Genomic DNA, 26065 nt, shown 5'->3' on the forward strand with positions numbered 1-26065 from the left:
TGCCAAGCAGGAAACACCATCAGAGCACTCCTGACATATGGTCATATGGTTGTCAAGCCTCTGCTTAAAGACCTCCAAAGAAGGAGACTCCACCACACTCCTTGGCAGCAAATTCCACTGTCGAACAGCTCTTACTGTCAGGAAGTTCTTCCTAATGTTTAGGTGGAATCTTCTTTCTTGTGCCCTACGGTAAGCTGTGGGAGGAACCACCTGGATTTGCATCTTCAGGCACCAAAACATATTGGGCAAAACCATACTCAGCAAAATAAATAAACCCAAGTCTGAAGGCTGTGGAGGAGGGACATCAGATGGAAAAGGACGGGACTTGTCAGAAGTGGTAAGCAGAGCAAGGAGGGACTGAGTTGTGACTAGCTGGGCGGAGACCTTGAAAGTAAGCCAAGGCTGGATAGGTGGATACCAATAAATTGCAGGTACTGGAGCAGGATCTTCAGCATCTGAAGCATGGATGTGATGAGCCAGGAAAGCAATTCCACCGCACTGGAGAGGAGAAGCGCACAGGCAGGCAGGAAGGAAGCCTCTTTCACATGCTGAAGGTGAGAAAAGAAAACAGGTGGAGGAGGTTTGTGTTATTATGCTGCAGGCCAGCATGTGAGCTGTAAACATTATAATGCTCAAAGCATCAAACTGAGTTATTTGTTGGGATTGTTATGTTTTGAAATGATGTAATATTTTATTGTTACTGTAATGGTCTGCATTTTTTTGTTCTGTCATGAAATGCTTTGAGCGTACACATTTAAATACTAAAATAAGCACGTAAGGTGATCTGTAGGTGCCACTGTTGAATAGCAGCTGAAACAAGAGTACAGGTAAGCAGCAGGCAGGCAAGTCTATGAGTAAATAAGGAGCCTGGCAGATTGGGAAAGCAGTAGGTAACATGAATTTGGGATGATGGCCGCTGTCTTTTAAAAAGGTATTGAGCAAATGCTTGGAGACGTATGGGTCTGTCAGTGACCACAAGCCATGACCACTAACTGCTACATTCTGAGTCACTGTTAACACATAATACTGGTTACTAAAGCAGAGCAGGACTATTGCCTTCAAGCCCTTTTTGTGGTCTTCTCAGTGGTATCTTGTTAGTCACTGCAGGAAGCACCATGCTGGACTAGGTACCCACGTGGCCAGATCCAGTGGGGCTTTTCTTTTGTTCTTAAGCTGAGAGAGGCAGGGAGAGCAGGCAGATACCTGGTGCAAGAGAAGGGAGACGTAGGGAAGACAGGCTCCTGGACAAAGGCCCAGACCTGAAAGCAACAGTTCCTCCTCTTCTTTTGAAGTGCACCTTCAAAGGAATAATCTAACCCTGTGGAGCCTGCCCTACATACGTCCATGTAGTGCTAATTAGGTCAATAATGAGGATATGTTCCCTTAAAAAATTGTCCTCTTGGTTCCTGGAGGCTTCCAATTGCCTCAGCACAAAATGTTCCACCTGTTATTTGTCTTGAAATAAAAGAAAAGGGAGGCATTTCCTTTAAATGCAAATAGCAGGCAGGGTGGGCTCAGCCCAAATTTGGATCATAGCATAACAGGGGGCAAAGGGTTAGAGCCTGCCTCTCTGCCCAGCACACCATGGTCCTAATCTAGATTTGGGCTTCCTGTGCTTGCTACTTCTACTTCAAATGCCTTTCACACATTTTCTAATTTTGTGTATAGTGCTTTGCTGCCTTGGCCCTGATGCATGTGGGGAGGGTCTGCCTATCGTTGGCTCTGGCTCCATGTACTTTTGGTCTCCCTGCCTTTAACAGTACCAGTCCCAAGAGGAACAAACCACCACTGGCAATGCCCTCCTGCTTCCTTGTGTTGTGATGCAGTGGCCAGCTGGCAGTTTGTCCTGGAGATTCATTTCACTGGTTGCCACTGCTCTCTGCCTCTTGTCATGCTGTTTTTCCAGCCAAATTCATGCAAATGCTCCTGAACGGACAGGAGGGTGCTGTCGCTCACATACAAAGCCACGTGTGGCCAACCATACATCAGTAAACTGGCATCTGACCATATTGTATTGGCATGCTCTGATAGGTAAGGATGAGGGATTCGGGTAGAAGAGGCAAGGAGGGTTAGAATCCTATGGTTATTTTTCCTGCACCCTAAAAGCCAGAGCTAGAGTGCAGCATTCCTGTGTCCCATAGAGTCATATTCATACACTCTCATCACTCAGAGACTCCCTGGAATTTTTCCTGTCCAGCTCTCCAGGTATATGGTATAAAATTTGAACTCAACCATTGCACTGGTAGAAGCCAGCACAAATCCTGCTAGCATAATGGGGATTTCACCCTCTCCTCCCCCATGTGCCCTCCCCAAATCAAGTCTGGCTTATTGAGAAAATCCCCAGAACAGTACATTGTAGGAGGAGGCAGGAGGTCCTTTAATCTGGCAAGCAGAAATGCTTACCCCGATGGAATGAACATAATAGTATGGTGTTGAATTCCTCCAGAGGCATACAACTTGTTGCTGGTTTGGTCTTAAGTATCTGGTGCTTGTTTTTGAACATTGCTTAAGTGTCCACTATATTTCTGAAATGGAGAAGGATGGGAAGTAAACAAGTAAGATGAGTATCTCTATTGACTTTCGGGCTCTACTGCCCATTAGCTGCCCTGCCCACTGCCTCACCAGCTCCAGTGGCCATCAGCCACTACAGTGGTACCTCGGGTTACATAAGCTTCAGGTTATAGACTCCGCTAACCCAGAAATAGTACCTCCGGTTAAGAACTTTGCTTCAGGATGAGAACAGAAATCGTGCTCCGGCGGCACGACAGCAGCAGGAGGCCCCATTAGCTAAAGTGGTGCTTCAGGTTAAGAACAGTTTCAGGTTAAGAACAGATCTCCAGAACGAATTAAGTTCTTAACCCGAGGTACCACTGTACTTGATTTAAGAGACAAATGATTCATATGGGTTGATTTAACATTTTGGGATTGAATCAGGCTGGGCAACTTTGGGAAATTATTATTATGCAGGCAGAGAGCAAGACTGCGACCATTGTTGTCCATGCGTTAAAGTATCTGCCTTATATCAAGTCAGAACATTGGTCTGTTTGGCTCAGCATTGCCTACACTGAATCACAGCATTTCTCCAGGGATTCAGACAGGGGTTTTCCGAGTCCTGCCTGGAGATGCTGGGGGTTGAACATGGTACCTTCTGCATACAAGGCAGGTGCTCTGCTACTTCCCCAACACCCAAGTGTTTTTCTGTCGATAATTACACAGTAATCCTGGCAGGGCTTCTACTGCAGGTATGCAGTCATGAAAAAAAATAAAAGGTGAGTGGGTGTGTACCGCTCTCTGCCGAAAGTGATCAAGGTGTTCTAATTGGCCTTGGTATCAGGAGATGCAGCCTGAAGTTGTTGGCACTCTGGTTGGGCAAGCACATCTTGGGAGTTACATGACTCCCCTTTCAGAAGTTACTGTGTAGAGCTGCTCTGAGATACGTGGCCATCTCACCCCGCAAGTGGCTACTCTGTGGAATATGGACTGTTTAGGCACATGAGGCTGCCACTTTGAGTCCAGCCATTGCCTGAAAGGGTCTGACTTCATGGTGGTCACATGTATCCTGCCTTGGGACCCATGATGGAAGAAAGGTGGAATACAGAAGACAAGATAGCTAATTAATTCCCTGATGGACAGTGCGTTGGATGGCTGCACTCTTGCATCCACAGTCACAAGTGATATGCTTCTGAATTCTAGCTGCTGGAAGCCAAAGGAGGAGAGAGTGCTGTTGCACTCAGGTCTTGCTTGCAGGCTTCCTATTGGGGCATTTGATTGGCCACTTTGAGAACAGAGTGCTGGACTAGATGGACCACAAGCCTGCTCCAACTACAGGGTTCTTCTTATTGAGCAACTCTCATTTCCCACTGGGAAAGCTTCCTGGTGGCAGTGAAGGGTGCTAAATGCAAGGTGGTTGAATTGAGTGGTCTCCCATTTTCTGTTGTGAAGGGACAGCAGGGAGCACACCCTGCCTCTTACTCATTTTCAGCCTTTTGGCTGACAAAAAGTGTGGAAGGCATGCTCCTGTGGTGGCCTGACCACCAAGAAATGGGACAACAGCTCAGAGGTTCCACAACCTGTTGCCCTCCAGTAGTTTTGAACTAGAACTCACATCAGCCAATGGATAGGAATGATGAGAATGTTAGTGCAAAACATCTGGAAGGCGCCAGGTTGGTGAAGGCTGCTGTACGGCTTGGGTGGAAAGCATGTGACTCTTCAGGTGTTGTACCACAATGCCTATTACCCCTGATGTTGGCTGGGGCTAATTGGATCTGGAGTCCTATAGCTGTTGGGTGGTCACAGGTTCTTCGCCCTCTTCTCTGTCAGTCTCCTGATTCCCAGTGTGGTGTATTGGTTAAGAGCGGTAGACTCGTAATCTGGTGAACTGGGTTCGCGTCTCCTCTCCTCCACATGCAGCTGCTGGGTGACCTTGGGCCTGTCACGCTTCTCTGAAGTCTCTCAGCCCCACTCACCTCACAGAGTGTTTGTTGTGGGGGAGGAAGGGAAAGGAGAATGTTAGCCGCTTTGAGACTCCTTCAGGTAGTGGTAAAGGGGGATATCAAATCCAAACTCTTCCTCTTCTTCTTCTTTTGGCCCTGACTAAAAAGAAAAGTTGTTGGAGAAATGTACCTGTAATGCATGGGGCATGAGGAATGGTGCCTCTATCAGTGCACAACTTACGGGGGGAAGGGAGAGGAAACTTAAATTAAGTCTACTAGCCCCACCCAACCCTTCCCAATTTTAGCCAAATCAAGCTCCCTTCTCAAAACAGTTGTTCATCCTGTTGCTAGGAGACTTTCCTCTTCCCCCCTTCCGAAAATCTCCCTGTTCCTGTCGTGTTTCTCCTGTAACGTAACGTCAACTTCTGTTTGTTTCCACATCTGTTATTTCTCCACATAAACACGTCATCATGACTAGCGATGAGGCAGCTGACACCAGCTGCTGTCCAGCCTTATTCCTGCTATTTTTATAACTTATCTGACCACAAGTGGGGGCTGAGAGCTAAGTCAGCCTGTTGTCTTCAGCTCTAACACTCTGCATGTTGAAATGAAGGTCAGACAATATGTGATGCAGTAGACACATAGTGCTAGCCCAAACGTACGTACTCAGAAGTGGGGCTGACTCTTAGTAATTCTAGAGGAATGCATCTTCAACCACCTATTAAAATAAGGCATAGGGGCTCTCAGTTTGATTGGAGCCATGATGTCAGAGGTGGGGGTTTCCCACATAACTCAGTGAAACACACAGGAATAAACTCCTACTTTCACTGACAGGGAGGAAATGCAGGGGCTTTTGTTGTATTCCCCCCCCCCCCCCCGGGGCAAATATCAGATTTGTAGCAGGAGGGTGCACTAGACTGGGAGGGGGGGAGAAGGTGTAGTGGGAAGGTTTGAAAGCCTTCAAAATACAGAGCCTTCTTTTAAAACAGTTGAGATACCTGATCATTAATCTTCTATATCAGTGTTCTGCAGGTGTTTTAAAACTGTGGGTTATTTAAAAGGACAGTGAACCTTTTTGGCTCCACGGGCCAGATCCTTATCAGGATCAGCCTCACTGGCCAAATTTGACAGGTGGGCAGCGCTACCCACTTGTCAGTTGCGTGACATTACCAGATCACATGATTGATAGACACTGACCACCTGAAAATGTTTTGCTGGAGTGATGTTAAAGATGGGGAGGCAAATCACTCTCTAAAGCACCCTCCCCCCCCCCCCATTAAAGGTTGCTCCAGTGAGCTTTAATAAAAGGAGTTCTCTCCAGGAAAAAGGTAAAGGGACCCCTGACAACTAAGTCCAGTTGCGAAAGACTCTGGGGTTGTGCCGCTCATCTTGCTTTAAAGGCCGAGGGAGCCAGTGTTTGTCCGCTTCCGCAGTTTTTCCAGGTTTCCAGGTCATGTGACCAGCATGACTAAGCCGCTTCTGGCAAACCAGAGCAACGCACAGAAACGCCGTTTACCTTCCCGCTGGAGCGGTATCTATTTATCTACTTGCACTTTGACGTGCTTTCAAACTACTAGGTTGGCAGGAGCAGGGACCAAGCAACGGGAGCTCACTCCATTGTGGGGATTCAAACCGCCAACCTTTCGATTGGCAAGCCCAAGCAGCACAGTGGCTTAACCCACTCTCCAGCAGGATGTCCAATATGATGTCTGGTGCAGGGTAGGCAGGCACAGCTTGACCCAAACAGCCTAGTGGGCCAAATTGGGAAGGCCAACAGGCCAACATTGGCTCACATGCCAGATGTTCCCCACCCATTTTAAAAGTGGAAAGTAGGAGCTGGTGGGAACATCTGGAAGACATCAGATTGGCAAAGATTTCTTTCCAACTGGCCAGGACCCCTCAGATTATAGTGGTGTTAAGGAGCCAGACTTTTTCAGTGGCCCATTTGGGTCTGGAGTGCAATGATGTATGGTTTCTGGGAGTATATAAGTATGTTCAAGTAGAAAGGAAGCGTTCCAGAAATCTGAATACAGGTTCTGCAAACAGGTCCAGAAGAATGTATGGCCCAGCTGCAGTTTCTGCAATCGTTTCTCAGCTACTGCAAGCACTAAACACAGAAACCCAACTATACCTGTGGGTGGGTTGATTCACCAATTATATCCAGCATTCCCATATTACACATTGTGGCTAGTTGCTGTTTTATCAGCAAAAGCCTGCCTGCTCTCACATTGCTAGCCTGGCCGCAGGAGCATATGAGCCACACCACACCACACCAGGCTTCTTCCGTAGTCTTATGTATTTGAAGTGGGTAATGGAGCCCCCTTGGACACAATGCTGATTACAATAATCACCCTCAACAGTTATTTTATTTATTTCATAGAATTTATGCACCGCTTGGTTGTTTCACACAAACACAGAGCAGTTTACAAAAAGAATAAAGCAATGATATTATCAGTAAAAGCAACATTTTAAAACAATCAAAAGCAGATTGGCACCCAAATCAGTAGTCTAGATATCTGGGTAGGCTTGTCTAAACAAAAATGTTTTTAAAAGGTGCCAAAAGGGTACAGCGAAGGAACCTGCCTGGTGTCAAAAGGCAGGGAGTTCCAAAGTGTAGGTGCTGCCATTAAAAGATCAGTTATTATAAATGTGAAATGAGTAACAGTGCAGTGCCGCAGATCAAAGTGGTTGAGTGTGCATATATGGGGTATAAAACGTATAATGTATTTCATTGGTAAAGCATGGGTTTTCCCAGGGGAAGTGGCAGGACCAAAAGAAAAATGGGGGGAAAGAAACCACCTGGACAGGGGTCTGGAAAACACAGACCTATGCCTAGAAAGTGTGGAGCAAAGTGTGAATGAGCCCTTAGTATATTTTCTTCCTCTTTATGGTCTAGGCTAATACAGAAAAGGGTTGGTGTGTAGCTAAAGATTTGTTCAACACTAACGAGCGAGATTTACAAGATTATCAAGCTCAATTAGCATTAGTGTCGCCCTCCAAAGGTGCTTAGTATGGCTTTCTTGCACTAAACTTTTAAATCTGGTATTATGGAGAATAGCTTTTAAAATTACATTATGAAACAATTAGTTTCAAGTTAATACTCTAATGATCAGGATAAACCTTTTCTTTATCCCAAATTCTCCATGTGCGTCCTAAACCACTGTGCTCTGGTGCCAAGAATCTGTACCTTACAAGCTAATGCTGTGAGGTTTTTCTACAGATCCACTTCCTACAAGGGATCAGTTCTGGTTTTTGAGGCCTACAGATCTGGACAAGGTGCTTGCGGCTGTCTGTTTGACTTCCTTCTTGGATCTTGCCCAACATAGCTCTTTTGGGCAAGCCAATGGAGAAGTAACCAAATGAGTCCAGAGCATGAGGAATACATCTTTATTAAGTCAATATTTTGATTTTTGCCCAGAAACACACTGGGAGCCACACTAGATGTGATCCTTCCATTCACTCAAACCTCCAGGCTTCCCAGCATGTATCACCCCTATGTCTATTTATTCAGATGACAGGAGGGCTGGCAGGACTGACATATGCTGAGCTGTCCCCATAATACAAGAGGTGATACTGGGCACACCATCCTTACACTATCTGATGGCACACTCCAATTTGGGTTGCTTTGTCCAGGCTTCCAGTTGTGCAGCTTTCAAAAAATGAAAACAGAAGTGGCAGACTTAACATATTCTTGGCTTGTCTGCTTTTATTGTGTTGTTGTTGTTGTTGTTGTTGTTGCTGCTGCTGCTGCTGCTGCTGCTTGGGTGTGTCTTTCAACTACTTTGCAAGGGGCTGGGCTGTGTAAATGACAGCTGTTATTTCTATTTGTAGCATTAAAAATAATGCACTCATCCCCAATGAACATAAAACAGTAATTTGCATTGCCTTGAAATGACTCCAAAGGCTTCAGAAACAAATAATTTTTTTGCCAATTAAGTATTGAGTAAGCTTTCTTAGAGTCACTAATAGCAATGTAATTATTGTAATTCTTAGTATTTCAAATTGTAGTTTCCTTTAATACTGAAACAACATTATGCTATGCTTCTATTTTTACTGTGATTCAGGAGCCCTCAGAGAATGTTTCCTGAGATGATTGCTGCTATATTAATTACTAAAATTGCCTGAAGGCATTATATATTTTATTTTATTTTCGTCCTGGTTTTTGATCCAAAAGGATCCTCAAGGCAGCTTACCTAAAATTACTAACATATAATTACGTTGTTGTTGCTTCTCTCTCCTCCAACACTTAATGTACCTTGGAAGCAGCATCTCTCTCCCCTGCCTCCATTAACATCAGGTCGTTGTGGCAGCTCCCATTGGCTTTCATCCTAGCTCATCCCCCAGCTGCAGCAACTGTGTGGTCCTCTGTCAGGTGATGTGCTTTTTTACTCTTGTTGTCCTCCATGGACTGATGCTGTTTTACTATCCAATGGCCAAAAAGAAGGAGTCAAGTGCAGCTGTTGTGCCTCAGGTGAATTTGTAGTTGATGGCACTTGGATGGTAAATCCTTAAAACATATCTGGTACATCATGAATACAATCCAGCCAAACTTACAGTGCAATGTTAAGCATGTTTACCAGGGCTCATCAACCTGGAAAGGGAGCCCATATAGAAGAAGAAAAACTCTGATCCTAAACCTTTGCTGCCTTGCAGAATATCTTCAGGACAAGAAAAGGCAAAGGAATAAACCCTACACAAATCAGAGTGGAGTCCCTAAGAGTGGGTGGCACATTGTACGTCTCCTTCAAGCAACTCCTGCAACCAAGCTGGTGCCAAAGGAAATTGCTTGGCTTTCCTTTGGACCACATCAGTGAGGCTGATGGTAGGGGGTCTTGTCCTCTGAGCAGAACTCTCCTCACCTCAGCGGACAAACCTCAAGTTACTTTGGGGAAGGGCTTACCCGGGGGTCAGCAACCTTTTCCAGCCATGGGCTGGTCCACCGTCCCTCAGACCGTGTGGTGGGCCAGACTATATTTTTGGGGGTGAAATGAACGAATTCCAATGCTCCAGAAATAACCCAGAGATGCATTTTAAATAAAAGCACACATTCTACTCATGTAAAAAAACGCTGATTCCTGGACTGTCTGTGGGCCGGATTGAGAAGGCGACTAGGCCGCATCCGGCCCCCAGGCCTTAGGTTGCCTACCCCTGGGCTTACCGATTAGTGATGCAACACCAATACAGTAATAGAGAAAGGATGTCCTCAGATGCTTGCTAGCAAATTTCTGTCTTCTATCTACTGCCTTCGAAAAATATTTCAGGAAGCGCAGGAGGAAACCTCAATTGCCTAATGGCTTACAGTACAGACAGGAAGGGGGTGGGGAAGACTAGATGAATGAGAAAAGCACTCTGCTGTTCTCATTTGTACATGCCTCTGGCCTCTCTTTCCAGTTTCCCAGAACAGTGTGGGCCTCCCTCACACCTTCTGAAATCTCTTAGAGAATGAAAGAGTTGTTTCCATAACAGTGGAATCCAATCCAGGAAATGACAGTGTGTGTAAGAGACAGAGACAGAGACAAAGGGAGTTTAGATTGGTAGTGGAGAGAGAAAGAAGTAAGTGAGCAAAAGGATTTTGTGTTATTGCCCTCTGTCCCTTGCTTGCGTGCCATGTTTATGAGTTGTACTTTGTTAAGAGGAGGGGGGCCAATAAGAAATAAAGATTATTAAGTCCTTTGATTAATTATTAAATAAATTAAGGTAACCACAGATAAAATGTTTGTTTACTGGGGGCTAAAATATAAAAATCCTGGTGTATTGGGTTTTAAAGCTTCTGTTTCATTCATGATACTATTTTTTGAAAAGATAATCTTGTGGATTGTTCCAGGTTCTAAGGACATCCTGGCAGGGTAAACTTACGTTCTTTTTGCTGGCTACTCTCATTAAGCAAAGCGGCAGCATCAGTCAGGGGGCAGGTGCTGAGGGCTGTGGAACAAGGAGTGCTGCAGTTTGCTTTGCGATCACCCAAGCTAGTCTGCTGCCCTCAGGATCCTGCCTCAGTAGTGAAGTAAGATTCAAGTGCCAGTCTGACTGGCTTATGTATGAGGAATGGACAGTTGCATGATTTTGTCCTTAGCTTCAGGCAGCAAAATGACTCTAGACTGGCTATCCCAGGCTTCGGTTTACCTGCTGAGGTACGTCTCATTGAGTTCAATGGGGCATATTTGCAGGGAAGTAGGTAGATTGTTGCAGCCATGGTTAGCTACCCTCAGCCTCCTGGCTTTAGAACAGCACTGTGAGTGCTGTTACCAACGCAGCAGGTGCTATGGTGCTTGGAAAACTGGGCAGACAATAATGACAAGGGAAACCAGCCAGTTCATTTTTTGCTTTGCTTTCTGGTTTCTTGCCAGAAAAGCAAAGGGCAAGACCTTTTCCTTTGTTTTCACTTTCAGCTCCTTTGTTTTTAAAACATATTTTTGGTCTGCTGTGCCCAAGCGTGAAAACGCACTCTCCACCCACACAGTTTGAATGACCTGAGGCTGCACAGTGAGCTTAACTGCTGCCAATTGACTTTCCAAGTGAGAGTGGCAAGTCCCTTTGTCACCAGAAGCCATAATGGCCCTTCAGCCACTGTTGCAGCTGCCCACCCAGTACTGTCACTGCTGTGCCACTATCTGAAAATGTTCCCCCTTTGCTTGCCATTACCTTTGGGATAGCAAGCTGAAGCAGGCACTTGGAACTGGGGTGTGGTGCATCTATGGGTCTGGATTATCTGGGCTTTGTAAGGTTTGAGTGTTGTTTGTTTTTCTTGGTGTGTGCATGTGATGATGATGTAGTATAATTTTTGTGGGTTCTATGCTTGTGTGAGTCAGCTAAGATGAGATACAGTGGTTTGCCCAAGGCTTTCTAGGGAGCTTCATGTTTGAGCAGAGATTTTAAACTGGGTTTTCCACCTTCAAGCCCCAACCTGAGCCACATTAGCTCTGCACTTGCAATTAGCAATTAAGAGTATCTCAGTCCTACTGGAGTCTAGGAGTGGTACAGAACTATTTAACAAAGCAAGGTGTCCATTATTCTGAAAGATAAATCTTTTTTCTCCTGTCATCCATTAGGCCTTGCTACTGTCTTACTTAGATCTATGAAGAACTTAGCCCAGGAACACAGGGAGCTGCCTTAAGACAAATTGGACTGTGCGTCCATCTAGGGGATTATCCATACTTACCTTTCCTCTGCTCTTTCAAGGCATGGTCTGTGATTTAAAGCTCCATGTCTGGGCATTCCCTTTCTTTTTGCTCCACAGCTTTCCCCACAAAAACCCCTGCCTTTTAAAGTCTAATCAGAACAAAGAGCAACCTACAGAAAACCCAAATTGACATTTGCTCTGACTGAGGACTAAAGAGTGGGACTTCATGGGGCTAAAGAAAGAAAGAAGGTACTGTAAATGTAGATAAGCCATAGCTCAGCATTGCCTATTCTAGTTGGTAGTGGCCTTCCAGGGTCTCAGGCTTGTTTTTTCACACTTTCCACTAACTTGATGACAAGGATTGAACCTGATACCTTCTCATGCACAGCATGTGCTCTACTGCCACTCAGCTATGGTATGTCCCTAGAATTCTCAAGGTGGGGGCTTACATCTCTCCCAAGCTCCATGCCACACATCTCTGTTGAAGATTTAAGACAGCAGAGGCCCTGGTAATCTTCACTTCCTACACACTGCAGTCCAGATCCTACTTGGGTTCCCCTTTGGCTGCTGCCGTTAAAGGAGGTGGGAGACCAGAACTTCTAAATGCATTCATAGATCTAATATCATGACTGTTTGGGCCTTTGCAAAGAGGGGAGAAAGAACAGCTTTGTGCCCCAAAGACCTTACAGTCTAACAAATGACAATAGAGGGAGGGGAGCTGAAGGTGAGAGAAACAAGCAGCAGAAAGAAAATAAAAATGGGAGAGGCTGAGGAACAAGGGACACCAATGTGCCTGCTTGGCATTTGCTTATTTTCATACCCTCCAAACTGACATTGAAAGTGTTAGTTTCTCATTAAAAGTTAATCTTTAATGACCTATAGGGAGCAGCAGTCAGAGCCCCCAGCTGCTGGGACAGGAACAGTGCCTGCATTCATATGCCAACATAACGGAAGGGTTGGGAGAAATGGAATAGCAACAGGTGTGAATTTATGTTCCTTGGGCACACAACAATTCTCATTCAAAGAAGCTGAGTGGGAGGCAGGCTTGGCTACAGAACACCATAGAGGAACATAATCACACAAGATGTTGCTGCATCTATTCGCAGAGATCCCACAGAAAGAGGGAGAGAGAGAGAGAGAGGTGGGAACATCAGGTAATCAGAAACCCCAAATGCATTATGCTTTGACTATCATTTTTGGCAGGGGTTGCCAATCTTTTTGGGCTTGTGCACAAATTTGCAAACTGGAGAAACTATCACACACAAAATGCAACCAAATACACAGCGCAACTGACTTTATTTACTGCAATAGAAGACTTCTTTCAAACTTAATTTTGGCAGAGGTAGTGAACTTTGGGAATCAGGGAAGCAACCTTTAATTTTATTTTTTAATAATTTACATTTATATACTGTTTGATTGCAAGGGGAAAAACTTCCTCAGGTGCATGTTCATTCATAGTCACCACAATGTCTCCAGCAATTAGCAATCACAGAACCATAGTATTGTAGAGTTGGAAGGGACTATGAGGGTCCAACCCCCTGCAATGTGGGACTCAACCTACAATCTTGAGATTAAGAGTCTTATGCTCTACCAACTGAACTATAGGAATCTAGGAAGCTGCCTTACGTTGAGGCATAAATTGGTCCATCTAACTGTATTGTCTACTGAAACAAAGTGGCTCTCCCGGGTTTCAAACAGAGGTCTCTCTCAGCTTAGCAGTAAGGAAATTCATTAACAACAACTCCTCATTAGGACTTTGGCTACCATTATTGTAAAAGGTAAAGGTAAAGGGACCCCTGACCGTTAGGTCCCGTCGCGGACTCTGGGGTTGCGGCGTACAGCTTCCGGGTCATGTGGCCAGCATGACTAAGCCGCTTCTGGCGAAGCATAGCAGCACACAGAAACACCATTTACCTTCCCATCGGAGCGGTACCTATCTACTTGCACTTTGACGTGCTTTCGAACTGCTAGGTTGGCAGGAGCAGGGACCGAGCAACAGGAGCTCATCCGGTCGCGGGGATTCAAACCGCCGACCTTCCAATCAGCAAGCGCTAGGCTCTGTAGTTTAGACTACATCTGCATCCCTACCATTATTGTAGCCAACCAAAAATGTCACAAGATAATATGCAAGCTTTCAAGTTCTCTAGAACTCTTCATTAGGCTAGCATACCACCTAAAACTAATATTCAGCTTTGTTCATCTAAAAACTGCATCATTTCCTGTGTTTTCTTCCTATCAAGGAACAATGTGTTTCACCCAAGGATGAAGACAAACCTGAATAACAATAGAGTTTTATATTCTAGAGATGTGGAATTGGCCATGGTATGAAATTTGAAAACTGTGTAGCACCTAACAGAGCCCACTTTAAATGTCTGCTACCTCCTCCCACATGCCATATTAAGACTCTTACCAGATGCAAACTCTACTCACCTGTAAGACGAGTAAGATCAGGGTCTAAGGTTACCTAGCTACACCCCTGAGCACAGGACAGGCTAGGAAGTGCAAATGAACACAACAAAGCAGATTATTATCCTTCAGCAAAATTATGATGGTGGTGATTCAAAGCCTCAGGAAATAATTGTTGACATGAGAATGGGGTTGTTACAAGTGTGTGCCTACTTTCACCTGTGAAACGTTGGAGGGGTGGGGTTTTTTGGGGGGGTAGGCTTCCCGCCCTTCTAAAAAATAGGACCCTCTCTTGGGCTAATGAAGGTTTATCTGAATTGTCAGCTCCAATATCATCTTAGACCCCTCATTGTTTTCTCTTGTAGGATTAGCCAGCAATGCAGCTTCTCATATGAATTGTCAAAGACAACACACACACTCATGGATTTCCTTCCATCAGTGGCACCACGTCACTGCAGCCATAGCAACCGCTTTCATCTTAAAGGCACAGGAATGCGTAATGCTCCAGTTGCATGAATTCAAGGCAGCCGCTTTGTTAGCCTTCCTCAACAAGACAATGAATGATAGATTATTATGTCCCGTCTGGGAAGTGGTGGGGGAGAAACTCTCCTCTGGGATGGTAGTGCTGACTCAAGGATAATTTATTTCACTAAGGGAGGGGGGTACGAATCTCTTGGTAAGAAGAGAACAAGAGCAGCACAATTTGTGCTTCCCAGCCTGCATATTTTTCTTGTCCGCAGCAACAAGAACCAACTGTTCAGAAATATGCTGCCGTCACCAATATGGAAATAGATTGCCTGATAAGGAGCTACTGAAATAAACTTGCTTTGTAAAGACAATGGAAGTGACAAGTACCTGAATGAGAGGCTTTCACTGATTCTATTTTGTAATTCTTCTAAAATACTGAAGAAATGACATTTAATTCATAGTTATCCTACTATTGTATTTTTGTATTTTTATTCATTTTTATCCCTTGTGGCTTTAAATTATGACAAATACAATGAATTTCAACATGACAAAAAATAATGCAAGTGTTGTGGAGTGTTTTGTTCCTAGCTGGCTGTCCGGAACTCTGCTCTGTTCCAGGATATTCCGTTCTATTAACCCTCGCCCTTGGAGGTTTCGTGCCAACTCCTCCAGCATTCCATGGCCACTGGGCATGCTCGGTCTTCATTGAAGGGATTTCACACATGAGTTCCCCTCCCCCCTAAGTTTTTGGGTATTTCTGCAAACCCTGAGGTTTACCTAAGTCTGCTGCTACCTCCCTCTTGATATTCTTGATATCCTCTTAATAGACATTCTATTAAGGAGTAGAATGCCTTTATCATTACTAACTATACAGCTCTTTATATTCTGAACTGAAGGCAAAGTTTATTCTTGTTGCTGAAGAATACTGTTCCTAGCAAACCCAAGATCATTGGATAGAATAACGTTTTTAACTGTGGCTGCTTTTAGAATGTTTTTAACTCAATTGTTCCCAGCATGTTTTAACTGTTCCACAGTGTATTCCTTCGGGAGGAAAAGAAGGTCAATCAATAAAATCACCCAGTCAATAAAATAAGCTGTGTTACATATCTAAGCAGGCTCAATAATAAAAGATCTCTGGAGGCAAGGACGCCAAGGGACAAGATTGCCAGTGCATCAGATTTATCATCAGAGGTCCCTCTCCAGATGCATCTGCCTTCAGAGATTAGGTCAATGGAGGTTGGGAAGAGGCACTCTAGGGTTATGCAAAGACCACAGAGAGGCATTGTCTCCCCTGGAAACTTGCCTGCCACCTACAATTTTTGGTGGCAAGGGAAGACCTTTTTTTCTGTGATAGGGATGGAACAAACATTCAGAGCAAATGTGTTCACAAATGCAATCACTTCTGCTCAAATTATAAAGAGTCAGAATGGCGCAGCCCATCTCAAGCATCGATTTTGATCACTTGAGTCCACCATTCTCCACTGCTGAGTTCCCCATCCATGCCTCCCAAGAGGGCAAAGATTCAGCTTAGGCGACAGAACCAGGATGACAGAGGGATTCATTGATGATGGGTTGAAGCCTGTAAAGTGGGATCTTATCATGGACATGTGTGCATGCGTGCCCACAAAAAATTATAACAAAGCATTCCCAAAAGTCAAAATAGGGACCACTTTGTACTAGGAATAAGTACAAGGTCATTTAGTATAACTGTCACTTTAATTACTTTAAACACAAAGTAGTGGTTATCTGCTCAATAAAGTATGCCTTTCATTCCATGCAACTGTACAGACCGTGTATTGTTCCTTCAGGCTAAGGTAAAATAGACAAGAGAGTATGTTTGGTCTGCCTATAAGAAATAACCTGCTGAGAAACATCCTAAAAAGCATAATAAAAGAGCTTCACAGGGCATGGCTATTTTCTGATAAATCCAATGGGTGAAACAGGTATAGGCTTAGATTTCAATTGTGAAGTAGAGGCCAATTTATATATGATGGGTGGGGTGGCAGCAGGAAAGAAAAGTGCAGAAATGACTAAGAAACCTTGGCTAATGAGCAGGGATGGTGCATGGAAGCTATGATGCAGCAACGTATGGAGGGCCACTGGTTCTGATAGTGGCCTAACATGTTCCTAATACTCTCATCAAAGAAGTGGCACATACCTGGGTGGTGGCTAGCTATGGACTTAAAGATGCCACAAATAAAGGTCCTAAGTGTGAGCTTGCGTCAAGTTTTGCATCCAACAGAGTATGCACTGTTCCCTGTGCTTGGGTGTGGGTGTGCCTCTAGTCTTTTGAGCCAGGGATCAGGCAAGAGCACAGCACACAAGAGGCTGATAAAAGGCTAGATCTGTCTTTATGCAATTTGCAGGCTTTTCTGCTGTTGCTGTCCATGCCTCTGATGACTATACATGCCTTAGGACAGGGATGGAGAATCTGCGGCCCTGGAGATGTTTTTGGACTACTGCTCCCACCATCACCAGCTGGGGCTGATGGAAGTTATAATCCAACTGTCTTGGGAGGGCCTTAAACTCCTCATCCTTGCTTTAAGCATCAAAACTCAGCAATGTAATCTTAAGTGACTTTTTAAAAAACTACTTTGTGACTGAAGGTGAGTGAAGAAGGAAGAAGGAAGAAGAAGAGTTTGGGTTTGATATCCCGCTTTATCACTACCCGAAGGAGTCTCATTCATTCTCCTTTCCCTTCCTCCCGCACAGCAAACACTCTGTGAGGTGAGTGGGGCTGAGAGACTTCAAAGAAGTGTGACTAGCCCAAGGTCACCCAGCAGCTGCATGTGGAGGAGCGGGGTATCGAACCTGGTTCACTAGATTACGAGTCCACAGCACTTAACCACACTGGCTGTGACCATGATGGTTATAACCTGGAAGAGTGGGGTGGGAACACTACATTTCTCTTCTGCCACTGCTGAGTAGAAGCCTAAGAAGGTGGAAGATCCAGAAAGTTACTGACCAAAACGAAAGGCCTCAGTTCACGAAGTTTAGCAGCTACAATACTGTGATGACGGAGGCGTAAAGTACTTATGCTGCACAGCTGCAGTGTGGATAACATCAGCCTGCATCCATTACGGCTGACCCCGATGCAAAAACCCTTTTGTATAACTTGTACTGTGACAACTTCCTTCACCAAGTTGCCGCTCAGTGGAGGCAGATGGCAAGTACAATGTGTCATGACTGTTGTTGAGGACAAGCAGGGATAAAGAGGGCAAGAAATGTCACAAGCTTGCACTTCCTATTGTCCCTACTTCTTGTCATGTCCGAAGCTGATATTTAGGAGTGGCCAGTGTGGTGGGACAGTGCTGCTGTCCTGGCACTGATGTCATTGCAATTTTACTGAATGGGGGGGGGGGGGCAGGCAGACAACAGGCAATAAGCTGAAAAGCGAGGTAAAATGTTTTGCATACATAAATGAATAGAAATCCAGCGTAAGATACTATCAAACTAGAAAAGGAAGTGGGAGAAGGACATATCTCATGCACTAGCCATCAACTACCATGCAGGGTTAGTGCTACCAGTGCTTGACTTTGTGGAGTTTTGATATTATTGTTTTTTGCCACATAGCTCTTGATAGCTGTTATAACACAAACTGATTCAGCATGTGGAGTTTTGATATTATTGTTTTTTGCCACATAGCTCTTGATAGCTGTTATAACACAAACTGATTCAGCATGATGGCCACTCAGGAAAGCCTTTACCTGGGAGCACTCATGCAGCTGAGTCCCATAAGGAGCTAAGAATACCTTGGTTCACAGGTACACCTAACAGAACCCACTACAGTATTGTTATTGTAGCTTCAAAGGAGCTTTGTCCCAAATACAATGGAACTCGGTGGGATTTATTTCCGAAGAAACATGCTTAGAATCTGGCTGCCTGCCTATTGCTAAAGAGTTGTGTATTTTTAATCACAACAACTATGCATATGAGCGGTTTTTATCTGAGTTATTTTTATCTTAAAGAACATCTAGGTGTTAGCTTCACACACATTTCTATCACAAAAGAATGCATTCAAATTCTCTCACCATCTTATTCCTACAGAGCTGCCATGGTGAATGGATAACAATGCTATATGGGTGAAATACCATGAACTCCATAGCTCCTGACCTTTGTTACAATTGGCAAGCAACTAAGAGATGTAATAGATCAAAGTCTGAATTGAATCATTAATTACAACATGTTAGGCAAGCAGAAACCTGCCATTTGTGCTCTCATTGTTTTAGGAGTAAAAATTAAAAATGCCTTTTTAGTTAGCCAGGTGACAACCAAAGTGGGGAAAAACAGAGCCGGATTGAGATGCCCAGGCTTGCAAATCAATAAACAGACATAGGCAGGTTATGAAACATCCTCTTGAGTTGACTCAGGATATTAATCTGCCTAGTGCAACAAAAAGCAAAAAAATCCAGAAAAAAAATTGCATTTCTGTTTTGCTTGTCTCTCACCTATTACTGGTGGATCAATTCCTGAAAAAGATTTGAGAGTAGGAGGGGCAGGAAAACAAGGGAGGTGCAGGTCTGAAGTTTCATAACCTGGATCCAGTATTTCAATTAGGCACCATTGGTTGTCAGAAAAGTATTCACTATCACCAAAATAATATAAGGCATCGGGATAGCACTTTCCAGAAGGTGGGCTATGGAGATTCTTTAAATGAGAGATTCTTTGACTTTACTTCATGCTCACAATTGCACAAATAACCATAATTAGTTGCAGGATGCATATTCTGTCAGGTCAGCCTGGATATTCATCAAATATGTGGATGATACTAAGCTGGGAGGGGCATAAGAGCCAACTTCAGTGGGCCGTGGGTGCTTGGGCACCCACAAAGTCAATGAGCAAAGCCGGAGAGAGGCAGTCAGCCAGCCTCTGCGGCACAGCCCCCGAGAATCAGTTCAGTTCCACCCTCCGCAGCCAGCGAGTCACCCTTTTCCGGGTGGGGCTCAGACATGGAGGTAGAGTCTCTCTACCTCCAAGTCTGACCCCCTCCCCATGGAAAAGGATACCTCGCTGGTCGTGGAGAGATGGAAGAGTCACCATCAGCCGCAACACAGATGTGTGACGTCACATGCACACACCTGCACATAGTGTGTATGATGTCATATGCACAACATGCAATGTTGCACTGCGTTTTTGGAGGAGCCCCCCTCCCCCAACGTGATGTGATGTTGCGTGTCTTGTGTGTGACATCACACACATTATGTGCAGGTGTGTGTATGTGACGTCATGCATCCGTGTTATGGCAGCAGGCCCCCACAATCCTGAGGGCGAGATTGAACCCCTGGGGAGGGGTAACTAATGCAGCAGAAGACAGAATCAGGATTCAAGATGACCTTAACAGATTGGAGAACTGGCCCTAAACCAGAGGTCGGCAACCCGCGGCTCCGGAGCCGCATGTGGCTCTTTTACACCTTTGCCGCGGCTCCAGGGCGGATACTAGCGAGGGGAGGAGGCGCATTGTACGCCCCGACACTCCCCACTGTGGCGGGCGCTGTGCTGGCTGTGACGTCGCATGGGGGCGGTGCGTGCGTTAGTCATGCACCGTCCCGACGTCACCTTCCCGCCCACCCGCTACATTGTAACGGGCATGTACGCTGGTCACTGCACTGAAAGGGGGCATGTACGCTAGTCACTGTTTTGAAGGGGAGCGAAGAACACACACACACACACAAGGTAACTTGTTAATTTAACGTTTATTTCTATGAGGAGGAGTAATTGTGAGGGGTCAAACAAAGAAATAATAAAAAAGTGACAAAAAAGTTATTTTTATAATGACGAGTTTTGCAGCTCCCAGTTTTTTTTCCTTCGGAAACGGGTCCAAGTGGCTCTTTTTGTCTTAAAGGTTGCAGACCCCTGCCCTAAACTAACAAAATGAATTTCAGTAAGGACAAATGTAAGGTTCTGCACTTAGTCAGGAAAAACCAGATGCACAAATAACAGAGGGGGGGGGACACACCTGGCTTACTCATCAAATATGTGGATGATACAATAGCCACCTTCAAATATCTAATAGAAGACAGAGCAAGTTTCGCCTGCTTGAGAGTAGGACCCAAACAAATGGCTTCAAATGACAAGAAATGAGATTCCGACTAAACATCAGGAATAACTTTCTGATGCTAAGAGCTGTTCAGCAGTGGAACAGACTCCCTTGGAAGATGGTGGACTCTCCCTCCTTGGAGGTTTTTAAGTAGAGGTTGTATGGCCATCTGTCATGGATACTTTAGTTGATATTCCTGCATTGCAGGGGGTGGGACTATTTGGGGTCCCTTCCAATTCTACAGTTCTATGATTCTATGATAGTGATGTTGTAAACAGACATCATAAGCATAAGTCATTGTATTCTATGCTTTAGACACACCGGATTACTACGCAGAGAACTTCTATCTCAGGATGTTCGATGACTGGGCAACCTGGTTTTCAGCAGAAGTGGATTTAGGGGAGCATGACCTGCTTGGTGGCACTGGGCCTGGATGGTCATCTGTCATGAATGCTTTAGTTAAGATTCCTTCATTGCAGGGGGTTGGACTAGATGACTCACAGGGTACCTTCCCACTCTACAAATTTATGATTCTTCTGAGAAGTAGTTCACTTGCAAAACCAAGTCATTAGCTTTAGCTAGAAATCTATGTTGATATGAAAGATGATGAAATGTATTTAAAGAATTTGCTGGCATGCTCTTGCTGCTTTCTTTGCTGCTCTCGGTCACTGGTTATGTGACATGCTGTAGACATCTAGAGGAAGGCAACACATGCTTTGGCAGCCCAGTGTGACATATCTGTTGCTAGTTATTCATTCCCACTAGGCCGAAGGTTAATGCTGGTCACTGGCATCTCATGGCTTAAAACTGGTGTTCGCTGTTATATACAAGCATATTACAAAGCTGCACTTCCACTGCAGAGATGTGTTTTGCTGGCTATTTATAATACACCATGATTGCAAGCATATAAGCACACAGAGATGGTACTCATGCCAAATCAGAAGTCAGAAATAGACTTCACGGGTATGTGACGGCAAAACTGCTGTTCGGCAATTGATGAAACTACAAGTTCTCAGTGCCTATAGATGAGGTTTCTGTTCTTGTATGAATAATTTAACTTATCATCATACAGTTATGAAGTGAGTCAAGGATATATTTCCAAAAGGTAACGTCAACAGATAGAAGACCTTCTGGCTTGGATCTATTTGTCTGGGTTTTGCTGGTCACAGCCTGATCTTTTTTAAGTTTTCAGAATAAAATAAAATTCAGAATAAAATGTTTCTACAAAACAACATTTCTATACGACATGCAATCCCTGCTGCTTCTGCTTCCCCTAAAGCCATATCAAACCCAAACGTCTCCACAGTTTCCAGAGGCATAGGTGAATTAGTCAGTAGCAGCAAAACAGCTACTTTTGCAGCCCCTCCAAAGGCTTGCCATACATCAAGAAAATTCCTGATGTGCCCTGACATGTCCAGCAGAAACGGTTTGTTACCCCAAAAAAGTATCCAGAGCTGTTTTTAAGGGTTGAACCCACGTCATGACAGAGCTAGTGGGGGGAAAGGTGCCATTTTCAACAGAGCAGTGGACAGGAGAGGTGTTTCAGTCTCCTCCTGCCTTCCATTTCACCCCACAATAATCTCTTTCATCACTAGCCAATTTTCTCTGTGATACAGCAGCATGTGCCTGCATATTTTGATGGCACAGAAACCAGCTGTGGTGATAGTGTTGCAGAGGAAAAGCAGTAGCCTGCAATGACTTGTATTCAAACCAGGAATCGGGTCTGAAAGATGTAGACATGCTGCAGAATAAAAATAAACTGAGTATATCTGGGCATGTACTTTCCAACCATCACTGAGTGAACTCAACCATACATTATAGAAGTATATCCAGACTGAATGCCACAGCATTGGCATAGGCAACAGCACAAGAATATGACTTTTAAAATTAAGCTTGGATCTCACATACAAGCATAGGGTTATGATCCTATTGACCAGTTAGCTATTGTGTAAAAACAAGTGCCCTGACCTGTTAGATATGACGAAGGGTCCATCTACTCCAGCACTGCTTGTGGACATCCAGCCAGCTTTTGTGATATTCATAAGCAAGGTCGGAAGGCAACAGTACTCCCCCACCAGATGCCTTCTAACAAGTATCCAGAGCTACGTCGAACCTGAAAATTACATTTAAGCTATCATGGAAAATAAGAGTTTTAGGCATACACGCCATAAATTTGTCTAAACCCCTTTAAAATCATCTTTGACATGGCCATCATGGCCACTACCCTGGGTCTGAAGTACTAAATATTTTGTATCACTAACTGTCTAAAGTGGCCAAATCATTATTCCTGTGGACATGTAAGCCTACTCTTTTTTGCTGCCTTTCCGTTCTGGAGAGTTTTGCAGAATTTGAAAGCTTACATAGTCTTTGGTAAACACATACAAGAGGCCTGTAATGCTGGCCTGTAAGGGGGGGGGAATCCAAAATCCACATTAGGGCGATACCGTTATTAGTCTAACTAAAATGTTACAAAATAGTGTGCAGGCGTTTCCCAAAACACTTCAATAGGCTAGATAGTAAACAAAGAGGAAGTAGGAGGAGAAGAAAAAAAATGGACCAGCAAAGCCAACAAATCTACATCAGGTTAGAAAGTTAGGTTTGTTAAATCTATAGAGATCACTTCTCCCTACAAAAAACCCCCAAATCATGTACAAAGTAAAAATACAATAAAAATGACACAAGCATGCTATAAAACAGACTAAAATATCATAAATGGGTTAATCCCTATCACAGCCACCCACCCATTCTAAAATGAAATAAAAACAGGACAAACATTTAGAGTCTTAAGGTGGAGTGTGGAAGGAGGCAGCAGATTGAAATTAGGGCCTGCTAGGAACTTTGTGGGTTTCAGGTTTCATGCATTAATAATAGAAATGATGGCCAATAATAGAAATGGGAAAATTAAAATGGCAGTATGTTGAAGGCACTAGAAATCCTTATGGCTCATTTTTTGGGTCTGCAATGTTTCATAATTATTATTTTTTTGCATAATTCATTATAAATCTGAAAAGTGCATGCCTCACTCAGGGGCAGATTAGTATTGGGTGAGCAGTACACACACACTGGGCAATGAGCCGAAGGGACACGTCGTCTCTAAGGCCAGTCATGTTGATTGCCTTTGATTTAATTGTGTTCCCTTAGACAAAGTAGATAGCAAAAAGAGCTGCTTGGAAAAGCAGACCTGATGCTACAAATTTACCTAGGTTTTAGGCAACTATACAGTAATGAAATGGGCCTATATGCTGGTCTGCTGGACGAGTAGGGTTAATTGTTTCTCCAATGTCATTTTCCGATATAAATCTCCCTTCCCATCTTTAACTGATATGTATTGAAGTTCTCACCCTGGCCACCAGGAGTATTGTGTATGTAGTTTTCACTCAGGTCCACGTCGGTTACTTTAAGCGGGAAACCCTAGGTTGTTGTTGCTACAATGTTGACAGCCGGCTGCCTATAAAAGCAGGCCGGCTGAGCTGTTTGCTGTTCAGTTCTGTTCTGGCCTGTGAATAAACAAGAGCTGTTTGAAGAATCGCTATGTCGTCTGATATGTTCACCCACAACTTAACATTAACTATTCTATGCCTATATGGAAATGTTTTCTCCAAAGCGGGTTCTCCTTCATAGAGAGCATGTGTTGCAGTGGGAGTAACCATGATTTCCCCTGTTGCTGGACGGATTAGTTTGGATGGCCATGAGTTTGATTGGGCACCTCCAATGTTGCTGGGGGAAAAATATTGTTGCAATTTTATTTGATTGATGGGGGTGCTATATAGGTTCCTGTGCGCAGCGTTGAGCTTCCTCTTTTCGCTGCGCATATTGGATTACTTGTCCACCCTCCCTTTCTTTAGGGTTTGTTCGCACTGACCTTGCTATGCCTTGTCATGGGGTTGTCTGCTTTAGAGCAGGGGCCCGGTAGGAATTTTACCATTTGGCTGATTGGCTGGTGCCATTTGGGTTTTGCCTACTGCGTAGCAAATCATCACAACTTGTAAGGTTGCGGTTAGGCATTGGTTAATTTTTGGTTGGTGGAGGGGATGTGGTTGGCTGTGCCTGCCCCTCCAATGCTGCTTCTGCAAGAGTACTCCGTTAAAGGAATCCAGGGGCTCGCCATGCTTTTGTGCAAATCCCTAGCAAAGGGCCAGGGCCACACAAGAGCCCCTGGGAGCATTTGGGGAAAGGTGAGAGCCTGGCACCCAGCTTTATTCTCTCCCCAAAATTGTTTCCCCTTACTGACATCCACACAGGTGTGGTTGTCAGTTCTGTTCCTACCTCCAAGTGGGAACAGACAGTCGCTAACCAATGCCTAAGCAACCACTCACATGCTGTAATTCAATAACGTTGTGGCCAAAATTATGCCAAAAACCAAAACAAAAATGATGTGTGAACCGTGTTTTATTTGGGGGTGTCTTGGTGGTCCTCGACACTCAATGGGACAGACAGCAACTTGTTTACGTTCGTGTGCACACAATTTAGATTGAGCAAACAAGATTATATCTCATTTTAGTGTTGCAGACTAGATCCAATTTGGGATCTGAATCCAAAAAACATTGGGGAATATGATCACAGATTTCCTGTAGTTTAGCTATTTTGGCCCTAAAAAAGCAGGAAGAAGTCTTACTGTTCAATTAAGAATACAATGGTACATCGGGTTAAAGACACTTCAGGTTACAGACTCCACTAATAGTACCTCGGGTTAAGAACTTTGCTTCAGGATGAGAACAGAAATTGTGCGTCGGCAGCAGAAGGCCCCATTAGCTAAAGTGTTACTTCAGGTTAAGAACAGTTTCAGGTTAAGAGCAGACCTCCAGAACAAATTACCGTATTTTTTGCCCTATAGGACACATTTCCCCCTCCAAAAATGAAGGGGAAATCTGTGTGTGTCTTATGGGGCGAATACAGGCTTTCGCTGAAGCTTGGAGAGCGAGAGGGGTCGGTGCGCACCGACCCCTCTTGCTCTCCAGGCTTCAGGAAGCTATCAGCAAGCCTGGGGAGCCCGTGGGAGTTCCCGCAGGGCTCCCTAGGCTGCGGATAGCAGCCTGCCACCCGGTGCGCAGGGCGCACTGAAGCAGAGCGCCCCGCGCTTCGGGAAGCTATCCGCAGCCTAGCAAGCCCTGTGGGAGTTTCCGCAGGGCTCCCTAGGCTGCGGATAGCAGCCTGCTGCACGGAGCGTGGGGTGCACTGAAGCAGAGCGCCCCGCACTTCGGGCAGACATCGGTCAGCCCCACAAGCTCGGGGGACAGCGGGGAGGCGCAGCGCCGCCATCCCGCTGTTCCCCGACCTGGTTTGGTTTCCCCGACCTGGTTTTGGGGGGGAAATAAAGGGAAAAAATTCGGTCCCAGCTCCTGCCCACCTAGCAGTTCGAAAGCACCCTTAAATGCAAGTAGATAAATAGGTACCGCTTTATAGCGGGAAGGTAAATGGCGTTTCCGTGTGCTGCTCTGGTGCCGGTTCGCCGGAGCAGCGTCATCACGCTGGCCACGTGACCCGGAAGTGTCTGCAGACAGCGCTGGCTCCTGGCCTCTAGAGTGAGATGAGCGCACAACCCTAGAGTCTGGCAAGACTGGCCCGTACAGGCAGGGGTACCTTTACCTTTACTCTTAGAAG

At 44.9% G+C, this 26065-nt stretch overlaps 1 protein-coding gene and 1 long non-coding RNA gene across 4 annotated transcripts in view; one reads left to right on the forward strand and one right to left on the reverse strand.

The window, feature by feature from the left end:
• Positions 1-420: 420 nt before the first annotated feature.
• LOC310669714 lies at positions 421-24309 on the reverse strand. Of its 2 annotated transcripts, none has more exons than XR_014507301.1 (3): positions 23806-24309; positions 22433-22577; positions 421-548 (listed from the first exon to the last, which is right to left on the reverse strand). It is a non-coding gene; the product is annotated as an uncharacterized lncRNA (long non-coding RNA). The 2 variants fall into 2 exon arrangements; XR_014507302.1 differs by lacking the exon at positions 421-548 and adding an exon at positions 17272-17813.
• Positions 444-26065, forward strand: part of ACSL4 (acyl-CoA synthetase long chain family member 4) — an 81424-nt gene continuing 55802 nt past the window's right edge. For both annotated transcript variants that reach the window (XM_083423639.1, XM_083423646.1), the window contains exon 1: positions 444-554. The gene's annotated coding sequence lies outside the window, so the exon portion shown is untranslated. The remainder of the gene's footprint in view (positions 555-26065) is intronic.

The sequence above is a fragment of the Podarcis tiliguerta genome (genome assembly GCF_965153285.1).
Source record: "Podarcis tiliguerta genome assembly, chromosome: Z".
NCBI classification, from domain to species: Eukaryota; Metazoa; Chordata; class Lepidosauria; order Squamata; family Lacertidae; genus Podarcis; species Podarcis tiliguerta.